The sequence below is a fragment of the Mastigoproctus giganteus genome, chromosome 1 (assembly GCF_048544385.1).
Source record: "Mastigoproctus giganteus isolate SK-2022 chromosome 1, ASM4854438v1, whole genome shotgun sequence".
NCBI lineage: Eukaryota > Metazoa > Arthropoda > Arachnida > Uropygi > Thelyphonidae > Mastigoproctus > Mastigoproctus giganteus.
Window position 1 is genome coordinate 218,416,906 of NC_143575.1, and position 18,700 is coordinate 218,435,605.

An 18,700-nucleotide genomic window follows, 5' to 3' on the forward strand; every position below is an offset into this window, starting at 1 on the left:
AGATATCCAGACTTGTCAATTTCACTGTGACATTTCTGTCACTCAAACAGAGTATTCCCCTCCACCTTTGGCCAGTATGGCATAATCCACCCTCCAAGAGTTGGTTTTCCATTAATGAATGACACTGCAGCGGATAAAGTCCTCCAATCCTCCTGCAGAACAAGCCAGTTGAGCTAACAATGCAAGACTTGCAGGTCTGGCTCTTAGCCTACATTCCAACTCATCCTTAGGTATTCTGTGAAGCACTATCCTGTTTAAACAAACACAGGTCTGTACCAAAGAACTGCCACATGCAGGGAGCACAGAATTGTCCAAAATGCTATGGTAGGAGCCAGCATTCAGGTTCCCTGCACAACCACCAAAGTCCTAGGTCATACATGGAAAAACAGCTCCACACCATAACCCCAGCTCCACTGAATGCATTCCAGCATAAGACATTCTCCAGGCGACCTCCACATCAAATCACACATGCCCATCTAATCAGAATAGTGTGAAATAAAATTCCTCATTCACTGGAAAGAATGTCCACTGCATTACAGACCATTCCAGACAAGACTGCAGATTACAGCTGGTAATGTTTTCACTTACATGCTACTGCACTTCAATAAAAACCAAGACTGTGGAGCTCTGCACATAATATGTTTGTACAGACTTTGATCCCAGTTGATTTAAAGTCCTAGTTCATGTCTTGCAGGGTTGTCTAATGAAATTGTCACACTACGCTTCCAAGTATCTTCTGGTCATGTGGAGTAAGCTTCTGTGGCCTTCCTGTGCACTGCTGTGTGGTGTAGGTACCATCGTGCTTCCATTTCATGTTACTATCACAGACAATAACTTTGGTTAGTTTATACTGTCAGCAACTGCACAAATCAATGTGATATCTGACAACAACACTCCTCTCAAAATCAGTTAACTTGGCTCGACATGCCATGAGAATTAGCGTGTATGTTTCATGTGCCTTCCTTATAAACATGTCTAAAAGAAATGCATGAATCAATAAGCCAGAATTTGTGATATACGACAATATCACCTCTCTCAAAATCAGTTAGCTTTGACTTACATACTACTATGAGAACCAGCTTGTGTGATTCATGTGCCTTCCTCACATACCTACTTGAGCCACTTTTTTATCCGGGAGGATCCAACAGACTATGAAAACAGGAGTGTCTAGAGATTTTTTGGATGATATTGTACTTACATCAACGCTGATTATAAGCATTATTCCATAGAAAGATGCTCTGTAATTACTTTTTGAATCACTGTAAATATGATAATGCAACTTGGATGGATTAAATTAAACTGTAGGGAAAACTATAATCATATAAGTTCTAGGAAAATATACATTATCCCTTCTTCAGCATGTCTGCAGATATGCTACAAAATAAACAACATAAATTTATCATATATCACCCACTGTATTTCATTAATTGTTGGTGAAACTCAGGCAGCTGACTGTAAAGTTAAGTCACACATGCACAAGTTCTAAAAATGGTGTGAAGGCTGAGCATCCCCTATAAGCAATGTGCTCAGGTGCTGTAAGAAATATGTTATCATAAAACTTTTCCTAGGCACAAGTAAAGAAGAAGTAAGTAGAGGAAATTAGATTAGCCTTGTAGAATGTTGGTATGCTAACCAAAAGTGCAAAGTTGGCCAACAGAGACGAGGGAGAATTTTCTGTATGCTAGACAATTAAATGAAATTACAAGAGGTGATAGGTGCAGGTGAACAGCTTAATTGACAAATGGAGTAGGTATTGTGGTGAATACACAAGAGTTAACATAACAGAAGTGAAAAGGAAAGTGCCAGACTAATGGCAATCAAAATTATAATAGAAGGAAGTGGTGGTAACCACATATATTTCAAGTGATATTTCAAATTACAGTAAAAACAAAATTCTGGCAGTAACTGGATGACAAGCTGCAATACATACTGAGTGGACAGAAATCATAGGATACCTACCTAGTAACAGGTAGACCCACCTTTCGCCTGGATAAGGGCAGTCACACAGCAAGGCAATGAGTCCACTAGTTCACAAAAGCATTCCACAGGTATTTCCATCCATGCTTGCTGCCCAACTGTCCATAGTTCCATCGCATTCCTGTGCGGAGGATCCAAAGCTTGAACAGACCTTTCCACAGCATCCCAAAGAAGCTCCGCACAGTTCATATCCAGTGAACGGGAAGGCCATTCCATGGTAGTAAAACCTGCAGGATGCTCTTCAAACCATGTTCTAGTCACTCTTTGGGGAGGCAAATTGTCCTGCTGGAAAGTCCATTGCCCTGTAGGTGCACGACGACCATGGAGGGATGCAGATGGTCTGCAAAGATGGACCCGTAACCTAGACTGTTCACAGATGCATCTAGACATACCAGAGGTCCCAAAGTGTGCCAGTTGAACATGCCGCAGACCATTACCGACTGCCCACCTGCCTGAAAAGTTCTTTGTTGACATGACGGGTGCATAGCTTTGTGAGGTTTCTGCCAGATAAGCACCCTCCCATCTGCTTAAATAACTGGAAACGGGACTCATCGGACCAGGAGACTTGTCTCCAATCATCCAAGGTCCAGTGCCAATATACTTTTGCCCAGTTCAGACGTAGAGTCCTGTGTTGTGGTGTTAGCAATAAGACTCTGGTGGGTTGGCTGCTCCCATAACCTCTTGTAGCTAATGATCGCCTGATGGTCTTGGTGGAGATGTTTCTGGCACCTCCCTCTTTGAAGTCGGCAGTGATTTGTGCCAGTCGCTCTCAAGTTGGCTGAAGCAATGCGAAACAGGTCAATGGCCACGTTCATCCACCGCCTTTCTCAGCCCACAGCGCTGTTGACGATGAGATGATGTTATTCCAGAAATGGCATATTCCCAATACACTCTGGATACTCTTGAACGGGGCTAGTGCAATTTCTGTACCACCACCACAATAGAGTGACCCATGCATCAGGCACCCACTATCATCCCTCTTTCAAAGCCGGTTAATTCACAACATTTTTTCCATACTGACATCGAATTAACGTCTCGCAAATGCAGCGATGCAGTGTATTTATATACCTGCCAAGCAGTGGGTTCATCCACCAGTGAGAGGGATGACAGCTTCGCATTGCTCAGAAACTAGGTCCCATGAATTCTGTCCTTTCAGTGTAGACTTTGTGGGACTATGTTTGCACAAAGAATTAATGGCACGTTAGAAACAGAAAATGCAAAATGTGAAAGAGGTCAAGTTAGATGTAGTTATGATATTATAATGAGGAAGAAGATGCAATACTATAAATGGTAAGGCATAATCTGGTAACTCTAAACACAGATGAACCCAGATTTGATTTTGATTTGGTAGTTGTTGGCGCATCGGCTTCTGTGGCCATATTGCACCTCCCAAGGTTTTTGCAGTACTTTTGATCCAAGCCCGAGGCGGGAATCGAACCCGCGACCTTGGAGTTGCCGGGCAGGTACTTTACCCACTCGGCTAGCCCGGTCGGCAATGATGAACCCAGATGAACTTTGGGAAGGCAGTATAATTAAGTCTAAGATCACACTGGTTATTTTCTGCTAAGAAGAAAGGACACCTGACACTGAAAAAATTATCAGGAGAATGTTTAATGGCACCACATAGTTGTGGTAACAGATGTGTAAAAAAAAAGTATGTTAGAAATATAAAACTTGACCATACAATAATAAAATGGTATGGTACATACTGAAAACAAAATTTAGAATAACTCTGCAAAGAACTGCTGCTAAAGATGTGGAAATGGAATTGTAAAATAAATGAAGCATTAAAAAAAAAAAACTATATTATAAGGTGTAAGAGACAAGAAAAGAACATCTTCAAGCAATATGCAAGCTAATGATGAAGTAAATCTACAAGACTATCAAACTGCAAATAAAAACAAAAGAACAGAATGTAATCACCAGACTTAAAAAATAATTAAATAAAATAAAAAAATAAGTAACTAATGAAAAATGTATGATGTTATATTGAAAAATAATACCTCTTACTGCATAATTTTTGAAAGAATAGAGATAAATCAAAATGGGGAAAAATATGTACTCGTAGATTGGGGGGGGGTCTTAAATTTGATCTATTATGTTTCTATATAAATTGTATTATATAGAAACATTTTATACAACATACAGCAATTGAAGTAAAATTATTTCAGTTGAGAGGTCAACAATATCTGTTTAAGACTGCTTTAATTTCTTCCTTAAATCCTATCTGCTGCCTCAGAAATGTTATTTAAGTTTGGGGTGGGAGGACAATTCAAGAGCTAAATCAAATCCATAGGGAGAACAACTTAAAATCCCAACAACAAACTTCTTGTCAGTGAAGCAACACTGATATATTGCCAGGCTTTACTTGTCTGATCCTGTGTTTAGCTTGATGAATGTGTTAATGTACTGGACTGAACTGGCCATGGTCCTGTTTTTCGAAATTTCAGCATGGAACACTTTTTTTGAACTTGGAGATGTTTTATGGTGAAATTCCTTGGACTGCACTGTCTCTTGTTTTATATATTTTAGTAGTGAATCCAGGATTTATGTGGGGTGTGACAAGTCTGACAATTTTAGCGCACAGAAATTCAACAACTGCATGTTGTTTGAACCACATATTCAAAGATACTTCCATTTAAAACAGTGAAATTGTAAATAAATACAACTTGTAGCTATTCTCAACTTTAAAATGTTTGGCATTATAAAAATGTGAAATCTGAAGAATGTGAAAAGTGATTTCAATGACTTCAAAACTTCTTTTCGAAACAGTAATCCAGCCAAGGATTACTGTTTTTAAATCTTCTAATGCCAATGTTTGCTCAGATTCTATATTAAAATTATAATAGTAGAGATGAAATGCTTTATTCCACATTCCACTTTAAAATCTCATCCCTCACCTTGGTTTTCCAATAAATGTGAAAGCTGTTCAAGCTAAGATTACACAAGCCAATTGGCTTGTGTAAAAATCTCTAGATTTATTTTCTGTCTAAACTAAAGTTCACAACTGTAGAACAGTTATTAATCAATCCATTCCACTTTAAAATCTCATCTCTCATCTAAACCTTGGTTTTCCAATAAATGTGAAAGCTGTTCAAGCTAAGAATGTAACATATACCAATTGGCTTTTGTAAAAATCTCTGGATTTATTTTCTGTCTACACTAAAGTTCACAACTGTAGAACAGTCATTAATCAATCCAAACTTGATTTTAAACAGGCTTAGAAGAGAAAACTTTTTCTTTTTTTTTTATTAAATAAAAAAATTGACATAACCCTTCAAGGTAAAACCTGAGGTAGGATGACCAGGTTTTTAGCGAGGAAAAATAGCATTTTATAAATTATATGGCAAAAAATTTTATTCGACTACTGAGAAAGGAGTAAAAATATTATTTCCATTTTAATTTACACATCAAAATAATTGTTTAATATTTTAAATTAATACAACAAAAACAACAAATCAAATTCTTATTCTTCAATTAAGATTACAAAACAAAAAAAAAAAAAAAAGAACAATAACAAAACAATTAATGAGAAGGATGAGCGTGGATAACCGATAATATCTGATCCATATTTGAAATTGCTAATCTCGTGTCACCTTCAGGATCAAGTCTAGAAAGCTTTTCGTTTTTATAGCTGTTAATTTTGAGAAGCCAACCTCACATAAATATGTAGACATGAAATGTAGCAATGTTTGCATCGCCATTTTCAATAATTCTGTATACTCATCTTGAAGAAAAAGCCAAAATTTTTCATAACTTGTAGTCTTGAAATGAGTACATAATGCTTCGTCAGTGACAGGTCGATGAGATCTTCCTTTTGCTGAATGGTAATTTCGGGGCGTGAAGGAATTTTGTTTTTTATATGATTGAAGATTTCAGTGAAGGGGAAATAAATTCGCCATAATAACATAAAAAACTGCACAATTCGAGCTAACGGTATTTTCGCAAATGCAATAACATCTAGTTTACTACTTGTTTATAATTGCTTGCACTAACAGAAAAGTCCAATAAACCAGAGAGTGCAAATTGTTTTTACTGTTTTATGGTGGTGACCTCCAGAAATGTGCTTTAGAAAAATATCACAAGGGCATTCAAAATTGATTCTTTTATAACAGAACGTATGATAACAATAAAAGTGTAGTGCATTTTAATGATTTAAATTGGTAACTAATACAATTTACACTATAAAAATGACCTTTTAGAGAGATAAATAGCTTGGTGGTTATATAACAAAAAATTTCAACTTCTGAGGTCTTGGAACAAATTACCAAAAAACAATGTATTATTGAGTTGACATTATGATATCTTCATGATACAATGGTGTCTGGAATAGATTAATATCATAAAGTGGGGTATACTGTATTATATAGCTACAAGCGTGGTTTGAAATGTGGTATTTATCAACGTTTAACCTTCATTTTTTGCAATTAATGTTCATATTTTCATTCCATACTTGATATTTGAAAAAAAAAAAAAAAAAAAAAACTTCATAAAACTGGGAACTCATAAAGCGGGTACTGCTTGTATATCAACAGGGTAACTAAGTTTTCCAAGGCACTTTTGATTTATAAACAGTTCAGCAAGATTCTGATTTTTATCCGATAAAAACAATAAAACTTCATGCTTGAGGTCAAAAGTATGTCACAACACTTTACCACTAGACAATCACCTCTTGCATATAAAAGAAGCGTTTCATAAGAGGATCCTATTTCGTTGTGAAGTATAGTGAAGTCTGTTATTTAAGCTGCTACTTTTAATAACGCCAATCACACTTACTGCATCTTTCAAAACTTCACAGGGAGAACAAGAGATTCAGCAATAGTGTGTGATTACAAATTTTTTACTATTATATATGAAACTTCCAATGATGCTCTTAAAGCTTTACAAGGAGCTGCCTTATGTTTCTTCATGAAAGATTTCACACCTTGTGTAGCGGTGCATCTTTTGAAAAAGGATTCATTTTTTCCATTAGCTCTGGATGTTTCATATGTAAGTGTCTTTAATTTAAAAGGTTTCATGCTTTCGTTAGGCAGCTTTTTTGTAACATATTACGCACACAGGTGGTTGCTCACCATCAATGACACCGTAAGTGAAGCCGTACTTTTGTCATTTGGAATATGATGGCTCTCTTCCAGAAATTGGTGGTTGCACTACACTTTAAATAATGTTAGTGACAAGATTTTTACACAATATATTTCTTACCTTATTAGCTTCTGAAGTATCTGTAGCAACATTATTGTTGTCACTCCTCAGACGTTTAGTTCTGATTACCCTATTGTTTATGGTAAAATATATTTTTTTTATTCTTAAAAACAATGATAATAACATGAAACAAGCAATATAAAAAGTAGAGGCGCCTCCGTAGCTGGGTGGACAGGAGCAGCAGTGCATAGCACACGCTTCTTGATTAGACCTGGGTTCGAGCCCATGACTACCAAATACGGGGGATGCGGAAAGGTCAGGGAATGACCACCACATATCCCCGGAGCAATATGGCCTTAGTTGCTAATGCTCCTAAAAACCAAATAAAATAACATAAAAGGTAGAAAAGTAGCAGAAGAATTTTGAGAATTTGTACTGCAGGAAACATGAATTAAGAGCCAAAGGGATTACGGTTCAGCAAGTGTACTGAGTATTAATACATACTGAGAAGTCGCAGTAGTCAGCTGCTCTGTGTGTGTCCATAGCCAGAGTGGAAATTAAGGTGTATTCAACACGTGTACAATAATAAAGAACATCACCCTAAAAAAAAAAAAAAGAGAGAGAAAAGAGTGGCAATAGTGTTTATTTGCATCTCAGACTTCGAGTAGTAAGGTCTCTAAATCTACAGTATAGAAGAAAGTAATTTTTAACAACAGGTTTTTTAGCTTTTATGTACACAAAAAATAATTTTATTTAAAAATTGCCCCGACCCCTCTGGAGGTCGAGCACCACCGTTTGAGCACCGTTGCTCCAGGCTGCTGCATTGCATGCAATGGGCACAGTCTTGAAATTCAATTGTCAAGCCTTGTATATTCTTACTAGAACTGCTAAAAATGTGTCTCTAACTATTATTTAGTATTTTACTAAATTCTTCTAAATGTTTATGTCTTCGTATATGTTTGAATTAAATTGAATGAATTCTTGATATACAATTACATGTTGGCACATAGCAATTCCCACAGTTAATTTACCCAAAACCTGGGCATAAGGTCACTACAGTTAATTTTCTGAAAATAACAATCTTACAAGTCTAACGTCAACAAGTATCTTGTTTTCTAAAAGTATCATGGATTCTAATACAATGTTTGAAAAAAAATATATATATATTGGGAAATATGAAAATTTTGTAAACTCCCTATATAATGACTTCCATGTAGCTTGAGGGAAACCTACCATATGCTGCTTCCTTATGATGAAAGAAGTTTGACATTTAACTAACGCGGAAACATACCAGTGGCAGTCTGACGGTTTAAGCCTGTTTTTTTTTGGTTTGTATTAAACAAGGGTGACACCTTGCAGAAATGATTCTCACATCATAAAAAAAAAAAGGATTTCCTTCAAAAGTTATGCAATTCAATGACATGGGACAATGTCTCTGTCTCAAACTCCATGTGACAAGGTTTGGTGAAGACTTGGGAAAGTCTGACTTGATGGTAATGCAAACCTGACAACTGGCTAATTCAGGACCCAAAAGAACTACTGTGGAACGAATTGGAAAAACTACTCAAAGAGTTGTCCACAAGAAGTTAACATCACTTGCCCAATAATTCTGCTGGAGGAATACAGAAATACTTTTCTTTTTGTTGACACTTAATAGTATGAACCAGAGCTATAATGCTCAATACGTGCTATGTTGATATCAATATTTGTAAAAGAATAAGAGAAATTTACCTCAATATGATACGTAGAACACTTCCGTATGATACTCTCCAGAAATTAAAACGAAAACAATTTCTAAAAAAATCGAAAATCTTACATTACAGTAATAAATAATTAAAAATCAAATGAACACAATTAAAAATCTATTTAATGCAATTAAAAATTAATTAAATAATTAATTTAACGAAAAAAATGCAAAACGATATTCCTTCTTGAAGCTGAAAATGCTTTTCAACCTTGTGTCCTTCTTGAAGCATTGTCAGCTTCAAGAAGGAATATCGTTTTGCATTTTTTTCATTAAATTATTTACTTAATTTTTAATTGCGTTAAACTCATTTTTAATTGTGTTCATTTGATTTTTAATTATTCTTAATTATTTCTTACTGTAATGTAAGATTTTTTCTGGAGAGTATCATATGGAAGTGTTCTACGTATTATATTGAGGTAAACTTCTCTTATCCTTTTACAAATGTTGACACAATATATATTAGTGGAAAATATTCAATGAGGACTGTTATATTACAGACCAAAGGAGATTCCATACTATATTAATACATAATTAGTACACCACTGTTGTCTTTTCTCTTAGCATCCTAATGCTGTTTACAAAGGTGAATGCAAGTTAAAACAAATACTGTATCTATTCAAATACCATAAATTGACTTTTAAATATGGATAGTTCCCGACTTTACAAGTCAATTCATTCATAGCCCGCTCTCGTAAAGCAAAAGCTTGTAAAGCAGGAATTTATTTCCCATAGACATAATGTTAAAAATAGTAATATCAACAACGAAATTAGTTAGCTAATTAGTTTATGTTTAAACAATGATTTATTTATCCAAAGAAATGAAAACATAGCCAGTAAAATCAAGCAAATTATAATAATAAATAAATTATTTTTTAACTTATAAATGTTAAAGAATGTTTATTCTTCATCATCATCAACTAAATGCACACTCATTGATCACTCATTATTGGCTCAGCAATCATTGGTTTGTTGCACAACGAGTCTTCTTCAGAAATGCTTCAAGAGGCATTTATTTCCAAGATAATTTCTTTTTTTTTTTGGAAATTTCAATAGCATGCATAAGCATTTTTTAACAGAACGCACAAATTGCAACTAACACGATTTGCACAGAGTAACAAGTTTACGAAGCTTAAAAAAAAAAAAAGGAACAAAGAGGAGATTCTGAAATTTTATTTATGTTTTTTATAAGATTTAAGATTTCAGTAAAGGGAAACACATTTCACCATAAGAACATAAAAAAACCACACAATTCCAGCTATCGGTATTTTCGCAAATGCAATAACATCAAGTTTACTACCCATTTATAATTGCTTGCAGTAACAGAAAAGCCCAATAAACTGGTTTGTTGTTGTTTGTTGTTTTGGTTTTTAGGAGCATTAGCAACTAAGGCCATATTGCTCCGGGGATATGCGGTGGTCATTCCCTGACCTTTCCGCATCCTCCGTATTTGGTGGTGACGGGCTCGAACCCCGGTCTAATCAAGAAGCGTGTGCTATGCACTGCTGCTCCTTCCCACCTGGCTACGGAGGCACCCAATAAACTGGAGAGTGCAAATTGTTTTTATTGTTTTATGGTCGTGACCTCCAGAAATTTGCTTTAGAAAAATATCACAAAGCCATTCAAAATTGGTTCTTATAACACAACATATGATAACGATGAAAGTGTAGTGCATTTTAATGATTTGAATTCGTAACTAATAAAATTTACACTATAAAAACAACCTTTTAGAGAGTTATATAGCAAAAATTTTAACTTCCGTCCCAAGGTCGTGGATCAAATTAACAAAAAAAACAATGTGTTATTGGGTTCACATTATGATATTTTCACGATACGACGGTGTCTCTGGAAAGGATTAATATCGTAAAGCGGGGTACACTGTATTGTATAGCTACATGTGTGGTTTGAAATGCGGTATTTATGAATGTTTAACATTCATTTTTTGCAATTAATGCTCATATTTTCGATTTTGATACTTGAGAGAAAAAAAAAAAAAAAACTCGTAAACTCGGGAACTCGTAAAGAGAAAACTTGTAAAGCGGGAATTGCCTGTATACAAATTTACATACCAATCAACTGCTATTATACCTTTATATATGAGCACTTTATATATGCGCACTTGTTTCCATATTGCAGTTAGCAAGCATGACTATATTAAAACTATATATTCAAACATTTAAGCTACAAAAAAAAAAATAAATAAATCTTGTATCTTTAATGTTTGTTATCACAATTGCACTGGCCATCCATGTCGACTGGATGCACTGCCTCAGATTTAATACCCCAGGGGCTCACATCTGGTGGGTATGGGATTGGCATACCCAGGGTCCAGAGCTGGATATCATCATTCTTCTCTCTCTCTTGGTGATTCCCTTCTCTCTCTCTCTCTCTCTCTCTCTCTCTCTCTCTCTCTCTCTCTCTCTCTCTCTCAGAGTAACTCGGGAATTTTTTTGGCTGGTGCAGCATAAGTCTCAGGCTTCCTTGCACCATATGGCTAATAATAATCACTCTTCCCCTTCCTGTCCCTCCTGTAATGAGAGATCATCTGTGGAGACTTAAGTGTAGAGTATCTAGCAGCAGTCTGCTTGCTTGTATACGGCAGCAGGTGATTTCAGCGATCAGTAGCAGCACTTACTGTGTTAACAGGATTTAGTGATTTATCTTCCTAGAGGAACTTTTGATCTTTTAGTGCACTACAAGGATGTAGAACTATGGATCTTAGAGGAAACTACAATGCAACAAGGTTGGTTTTATCAGGTGGATGCTGTTATTTACATCTTTATTCAGTTTTTACTGAAATCTGGATGATCAAAATCTCTATGTGGTAACAATGGCACAATCATTCTTAGCTACCATTGTTATAGCATAGGGCTGTTTTCTTGCAGGCCACAAATGTTATGCCCACATCTTATTGAAAAACCTGATTTCAGTATAGAAATTGACTTAGTTAAGAATAAGGTTTCTTTTAACAAGTATTTTTAACAAATAGAGTAAGCTTATTTGATTCATCCTTTATAAATATACAAACATTTAAAAAAACAGTAACATAAGCTACTAAACCTGTGAGAATGTTCATCCCTTCTCCCCCCACATGTGAACTTACTCTAATTAAAAAATAAATTTGCCAACAAATGGAACCTATTTTGTCCACAAATACTTGTTAGAATCTTCTGACAATCTAACTCCCAATTTACACTCAAATATGCACAAAAATTGATGAATTGAAAGTATAAAGAACAAAAAATGGAAGATACTAAGAAAACTCTGATCTCAGACTCTGAGACTGAACCTGTAGCCCATAATTCACCTAAATAGAGACCAAAGTTCACAGGTAATTTCTTCTAATGAGGAACACAGAAAACCTGCCTCAGACAAATTGGGACACAAAGATGTGAGGACCTTGGCTCTCCATGGGCCTTGCAGCTAAACAGCCGGAGGAACAGCAGACCAATGCTACCCTAAGCAGGCCACACAAACACACTCTCTCTCTCTCTCTCTCTCTCTCTCTCTCTCTCTCTCTCTCTCTCTCTCTCTCTCCTCCCCTTTATAGAGTTTGTAATGCAACACAGAGTATACTGTGCAGGGTTGGGAGAGACCCCTATGCCACATATCAAGAAACACTATGAACTTCCTGTACACCCCAACTGTCTTGACCAGAGTGTATTTCCTAATATCTGTAAGCAGGCAAATCTAAATTCAACACTCAAAAATCCAGATAAGCCTCCAACTGAACCGAGGTCTTACCGACCAATACTTTTGCTATATGTGCTTGGTAAGATTCTCAAGAGAATGTTACTGAATTTCCATTACCACCAGGCTAACATGCAATCTGACAGGCAGTATGGATTCAAAACAGGTAAATCAATAGAAGATACAATGTACCAGCTAACTAATTCAAGTAGCACCCAATAATCAAGAAAAATATCTGCTGGCAATTTCTGCTGACTTTGCATTAGCATTAGCATTAGTAGAGGCATATGATGCAAGAAAGCAAGCTTATTCAGCATCAGCCAAAAAAAAAAAAAAAAAACCCTCTCCCATTTCACCCCTCCGTTCGTTCGAAATACCTGTCCAGTTGAGCTTTAAATTTGTTTAGGCTATCAACTTCAACAACAAGTGATGGAAGTCGGTTCCACCAACCAACCACCCGCTGGCCAAAGGCAAATTTCCGCACATCTATCCGACATCCATCCTTCCTCAATTTGAATTTATGCCCTCTGAGGTGATTATTCTGAGAAAGATGAAGAATCCCATTGGCATTGAGCATGCTCAAACCATTCAAAGCCTTATACACCTCTATCAGATCACCTCGCTGGTGCCTAGTCTCCAGACTCTGTAATTTGCAAAACTTAAGCCTTTCTTCGTAAGAGCAACCCTTTGTTCCATTTACTAATCTTGTTGCCCTTCTCTGTACCCATTCCAGCAGCTCTACATCCTTCTTGAAATGAGGCCTCCAGACCTGTATACAGTACTCAAGATGTGGCCTAACCATTGCCTTATACAAGGGAATAATCACCTCCTTATCCCTGCTAGAAAAATTCCTGTATATCATTGACAAGACACCATGAGCTACTCTTGCAGCTTGTCTGCACTGCTCAGAGAACTTCATATCTGCCTGCACAATTACCCCCAGGTCCTTTTCATTCTCCACCACTGTCAGTGTAGTACCGCAGAGTTGATACATTGCTCTGGGGTTACTGTTACCCATATGTAGTACTTTACATTTGTCAATGTTAAACTTCATTTGCCACCTCTCAGCCCATCTGTTCAACCTTTCCAGATCCTGTTGCAGCAGCATAGCGTCAGTAGTGTCCTTAACGACCCTGCCAACCTTTGTATCATCTGCAAACTTAGACATTAAACTTGATATCCCATCATCAATATCATTCATAAACACCGAAAACAACAATGGACCCAACACTGAACCTTGAGGAACTCCACTAATAACATTAGTCCACGTTGAGCAGTGTCCATTGATTACCACTCTCTGTCTTCTGCCACTCAACCATCCCCTTATCCATAGCAGCAATTTGCCTCCAATGCCACACTGCTCTAATTTGTGCAGCAGTCTTCCATGTGCAACAGTATCAAAAGCCTTTCTAAGATCCAAATATATAATATCAAAGTTATTCCCTGCATCCAGTTCTTTTGTGACTACATCATAGTATCCAATCAAATTGGTCAGGCAAGACCTGCCCTTAACAAAACCATGCTGCGTCTGAGCTATAACTGAATTCTTGTCTAGATGATCCTGCAGTGCTTCTTTAACCAGTGCCTCCATTAATTTACCTGGAACAGAAGTTAAACTAACAGGTCTATAATTACTTGTGTCAGTCTTTGATCCTCCTTTGTGAATTGGGGTTACATTTGCACATCTCCAGTCTATGGGTACCTCCCCTGAGTCCAAAGAAGCTCTCATAATTATGGCTAGGGGTTTGCATACTTCCTTTGCTGCCTCCTTTAATATAACTGGATAGATCACATCCACCCCAGGTGCCTTTTTTATGTTTATCCTCAACAATCTCTGCTCCACTTTCCTCTCAGTTATTACAAAATCATCCAGCTCACTGCCAATGTTTACTTTACCTACATCATTCTCCTTCCTGAATAACTCCTCATGTGTGAATGTAGATGCAAAATACTCGTTTAGATTGTTAGCCACCTGAGCAGGATCCTCAACTGTTGAACCATCAATATCCAGTGGACCAATCTGATTCATCCCTTTCCTTCTCGAGTTCAAGTATGTAAAGAACTCCTTTCTGTTTTTCTTTGCATCCTTTGCCAAGGATTTTTCGTAGTCTGCCTTTGCCTGCCTAATCTCCTTTGTGACTTGGTTACAGACCAACTTATATCTATCATAGGCTTCCATGTCACCCATTAATTTGTATGTATCCCATGCATTTTTCTTCTCTGCCACATGTCTCATTAGTCCATCTGACAACCATTTAGGCCTAAACCTTGAACAATATTTCTTAGTTGGTATGTAAAGCCTGGTAGCCACCAAGATTAGTTCCTTGAATGCTTCCCATTTTGAGTTTGCTGTTGGTAACATCATCAGTTGGTCCCACTGTATAGAATTTAAATACTGTCTCAGACCATCATAGTCGCCTTTACGAAAACAAAAACCCTTCCCTTTACCTCTGATGGTAGTTACCTGTTGCTGTAGTGTTTAACACGTTGTGGTGGCCTAGCTACCTGTGGAGGCTATGCCATGCAATTTTCCCACTCAGCTTAAGAGAAATGTTGCAGTCCAGACCACACAACAACAGGAAAAAAGAACTGGCTCTATTACCAGAGGGTGCCCCCAGGGCTCTGTCCTGGGCCCATTCTTAACCATTCTGGACCAACTACTAAATGCTGATCCATCTCCTATGGAGGCCACTGCCTTTGCAGATGACCTGGTTCTGATTGTGAAGGCAAACTCCTTTGCAAAACTACACAAAACTTGTGCATGATAAGATCACGACTAAATACTTCAAGCAAATTGAGCCCTACAGAAACTATAGCAATGGACTAGTGTTCATAAACTCAAAATAACCCCAGATAAAACTGCAGGTCTGATCACCAGAATCAACAAAGCTCACTGAGGATTAAAAAGAAAGCCATTAGCTCTGATCTATAAAGCAGTATTCATACCAGTAATCTCCTATGGTGCTGGAATGTGGTTTCATAGGACAAAATAGTCAGGAATAAAAAGAAACTGGACTCTACACAGAATCAGTCTGCCTGCCATCGAGGATCTAAAGAATTATTAGTATCCCTGCCTTGCTGGTAGCTTACCTCTTGACCCCGAATCTGTTTGCTGTGGACTAAATTACCGGCTGAATTGAGGTAGGCATTGCCACAAAACATCTTGGAATAACACTGGATTTGACAAAAGAAATTAAGAAAGAAAGGAAGGATGTTACCACTTAACTCTAGAAAATGTGGCAGACAAACTGGGAACTTTCCACCAAAGAAGAGGTCAACCCTACATCACCAAAGACAAATAATACAAAGCCTTTGCCACATTCTTGCAGGCAGCCTTTGAAACGAGATCTTTGCTTAGGCAAACTCTACAAACCCTTCCGACAAATGTAGCATAATCCACTTCAATCAGTTCTATTTACACAACATAATACTTCTGAAGCTACCAAGCCATCTCCCACCAAACGAACTGAGATTTACCTGAATGTGATACTATACAAATTGACTCTTGGGGTCCTGTCCACATCAGTCACCTCCTTTGCCCAATATAGTGCTGATCTGGTGTTCTCTGAATGATGTGTGATCACAAACATTTCATTTGTATATGTTTTGTGTTAATGTGCACATGTGAACCAGGTGGTATGTACATATTCTTGTCTGTGAGTGTATGAGACTGTGGCATATTTGTTCCATGTCTGTGTCTAAATATGGCCTTGCCAGCATGGTGTTTACATGAGCTTGTAGGTATATTCTTACTGTTGCATAATGTATGCCAGTGTGTGAATGAATGGACAAGTTGAACTAACAATCACATCAGTTTGACAGTTTCCTAGGCAGACCTAACCGGGGGGGGGGGGGGATTGGGTGCTGCTTATATTTAGAGTGCTGTGATGAGTGAATGTGTTCATGTGAGTACAAATGAGTGAATGAGAATGTCCCTTTGGTTCTTATGAATGTGCACTCTGAATATAGTATATATATATATATATATATATATATATATATATATATATATATATATATATATATATATATATATATATACACACACAGGATGTCTCAAAAATATTTGTACAAACATTTAGGGGAGGTAGGTAACATCTAAAGGAATGTGAATCGCATAGGAACCTATAACCGGAAACGTCACCGTGCACATGGCGCTGTTCATCAGTTCGCGAGAGGGAAAATTTCTGGTTTACACATTCAAGCAGTACTCGCCGCATGAAGAGCATGCATCGATATACGAACTGTGAGCTCGCAGACATACACCTAGTGTATGGATTAGCAGAGGGCCCACACTGTGTGTGCCCCCATGCGGCCCAACATCGCTTCGCAATAAATGTGGGCAGGTATGGTTAGTGACTGCTTAGTCGGCCCATACCTGTTACCATCCCGCATGAACTCTGCTAAATATCAGATCTTTCTTGAACAAGTTCTACCAGGGTTACTTGACGATGTTCCAGCAAATGTGAGACGCAACATTTGACAGGGTGCCTGCCCATTATGGAAGGTATGTTCGTCACCATTTGAACAGGCGTTTTAGTCATAGTTGGATTGGCCGTGGTGGACCAGCTGCCTGGCCCCCATGCACACCTGATTTATCGAGCCTTGATTTCTTTCTGTGGGGGCCTCAAATCTATCATGTATGAATAGCCTGTGGAGATGGAAATGGATCTCGTGGCAAGACTCATCTGCGCTGCTGCTACTGTCAAAGAAACTCCAGGTGTGTTCGACCGTGTCCACAAATCCATGCTGCGTCGGTGTCACTCGTGCATCGCGTCTCGTGGTGGAACCTTCAAGCATCTGTTGTAACATCATGAAATGCATCCATCTCATACTCCATTGTTAATATTATATCAAATAATTATTTGTTTGTTATTTGGTTTTTAGGAGCATTAGCATCTAAGGCCATATAGCTCCGGGAATATGCGGTGGTCATTCCCTGACCTTTCCGCATCCTCCTTCTTTCTGCTTCTTGTGCCTCTGCTACTACTTTCCCATGACATTTCTGGTTATGGGTTCCTATGCGATTCACATTCCTTTATATGTTACCTACCTCCCCTAAACATTTGTACCAATATTTTTGAGACACCCTGTATATGTGTGTGTGTGTGTGTGTGTGTGTGTGTGTGTGTGTGTGTGTGTGTGTGTGTGTGTGTGTGTGTGTGTAAATTTACTACAACATTGAAATGGTAAGTTAAGATGTGAAATTGTGGTGTGACTGATCTTGGCCATGTGTGTAAACTGTGCAATGGCCAAATGAGCATGTGTGATTTGTATTATATACACAAATTTTAAAAAATAAAAAAAATGTTTTTGCGTGTGTGTTCAGTTTTTATTCAGGGTAATGTGATCTGTCAATGAGCAAGATGAAGAGTGCAACAAGGTAACTGGGAGAGAGAAAGTTGTACTGTCTTACTTGAATGCACCTTGAATATGTGTAATTGACACCTATAATAAAAAAAGTTTTTTTGTACATGTAGTGTGATAGGCGTGAAACTGATGAATTTGGTTTGCATGATAGGTGCCACCCCTCTGGATTGACTGCAGAGGGGAGGTAACCTCTCCAGGAAGACTCCCTCCTATTGCTGACAACCATGCTGTTCTTTTCTTGATAGCATGGTATTTCAGAAAACTGACAAAAATGCATAGATGGCAAACAAACTCCACTGGGTCATAAAAGTTATGGGTCTCCACTGGCCCTATGACTTTTATTACCCCTTTTTGCTAGCAGTTTTCCAACTCACCTAACACTGCCTCAATAGCATCAGCAAATATTATTGCACCCTTTCTATTTAACTATATCACATCCATGTAGAAGCAGTCTCTTCTGTTAAAGAACAGACTACGCTGAGAAAAATTCTACCTCATGAGACTTGCACATTCTCTCCAGGGCCAAACTAACTGACAAGTCTCTCAATTTGTACTCCCTCCTATCGTGTCTAGGTAGAATTGCAGACACTTTCAAATTCAATCCTAAATCATGATTTTTTTTCCCAACTTTGCCCTGTCAATGAGTTAAGTAAGTCCTCCAATCTCCTTCTCTTAATATCATTAGTGCCAACTGCACAACAGTATTACATTTTGTGCTCCTCAATGATATCTGCTCTACTACAACATCATCATTTACTTTTGCCCCAGGCAGACATA

The 18,700-nt window shown here is 37.6% G+C and overlaps 1 protein-coding gene across 1 annotated transcript in view; it reads right to left on the minus strand.

The window, feature by feature from the left end:
• The window catches only part of RhoGAP1A (Rho GTPase activating protein at 1A), a 465,208-nt gene that overhangs the window by 328,247 nt on the left and 118,261 nt on the right, over positions 1–18,700 (minus strand). The window lies entirely within an intron of this gene.